Genomic DNA, 1,527 nt, shown 5'->3' with positions numbered 1-1,527 from the left:
GGAGGAAGGAGCTCAAGAGAGGTAGGACCAGAGGAGAAGGGTATTATTAAGGGAGAAAGGGGAAAAATTGGGGCAGCTTAACTGGGGAAACCATGATGGAGGGGTTAGACAATGCAAGAGATAAATAAGGCCTAGCTAGTTTTAAAAACCAAAGGGAACCATATTAGTCCAACAGCCTACTGACTAATTATACATACCAGATCAAGAAATATATGCCTAGGCAAGGTTTATCTGAGAACAATCGGTCTTTGCCCAAGATTTATCTACATGGCACACAATAATTAAAAGTACTGGGCCGGGCATGGTGGAACATGACTTTAATCCCAGCACTCGGGAGGCAGAGGCAGGTGGATCTCTGTGAGTTCAAGGCCAGCCTGATCTACATAGTGAGTTCCAGGACAACTGGGGCTACAGGGAGACCCTGTCTCAAAAAGACAAAAAAAAAAAAAAAAATCACCAGACTGGTGGAACTAACCTTCTTGGATGTTTAACAGACATACTTTGAGGCCAATACTAATCTGGTCAGAGTGACATAAAGGATAGCTTTTGCTCCTTGCCCTCCTCGGAAGACTAGTTCCAAGGGACTATGAGCATCACACTCAATGTCCTGTAATTGTGGTGGGTCACCTGTCCTCTTGATCAAGGAGACCAAGGAGACCCCATGAGATGGACTTGAACCAGTGTCCAGTCTACAAAGAGGTGTAACAAGGAGACCCCATGAGATGGACTTGAACCTGTGTCCAGTCTACAAAGAGGTGTGTCAACACAGAGGAATCATTTCCTCCATGCTTCCAAGCGAAACCAGCCAAGGTCAAGCAGGACCTTTGACTTATCTTCACATAGGTGGAACTGGTAAAGAAAGGAGGTGGGGGCTCCTCCCAAGCCCATGTGACCCCTGAGGAACAGATCTTCAAACAGCCTTAAGAGTAAAAATAAATTGGTTTATCTGGGCCAACTTTACAGCCTTAAACAACACCCAAAAGGAAAGAATAACCAAAGATTAAAGGGGTCAATATAATTTTTTAAGGGTCCATATGTATAGCTAAAGGCTACATAACAAGCAACAATGCCAGATAGGGGATACCTTCTTTCATGTTGTTGGCCAGGGTGGTCAAAGGGACTCCCAGATAGTAACCCAGTATAGATCTGGGAAAATGAACAGCAGGCCCGAATCTTATCTAAAGGAGTATTGACAACTGATTGCTGCTAGAAGAGGAACAGCTGACCCTCCTAAAACAAAGACCTCTAGATTGGCTGACTAGATTCACCAGATGGACAAGTAGTGGGTATGGCTGGGGGTGCCGACAACATAGCGAACATTAGCAGGTATATCAGAGTATAAGGGCTCTAGTGGGGGGAGGGAGGGTATGGGAGGTTGCTATCTGGTAAGTGGCTGTAAAAATAAATTAAAAAAAAAATAACATCATATGATCAAATACCAAAACTGAAAATTTATCCAAAAAAAAAATCGAACTTTCATAATTCTGTACGACAGTTCTTAATCTAGTGTAGACCCGATCCCCCCTT

This window comes from Nannospalax galili, unplaced genomic scaffold (genome assembly GCF_000622305.1).
Source record: "Nannospalax galili isolate Female #2095 unplaced genomic scaffold, S.galili_v1.0 scaffold1056, whole genome shotgun sequence".
Lineage (NCBI taxonomy): Eukaryota > Metazoa > Chordata > Mammalia > Rodentia > Spalacidae > Nannospalax > Nannospalax galili.
This window is presented reverse-complemented; position numbering follows the sequence as displayed.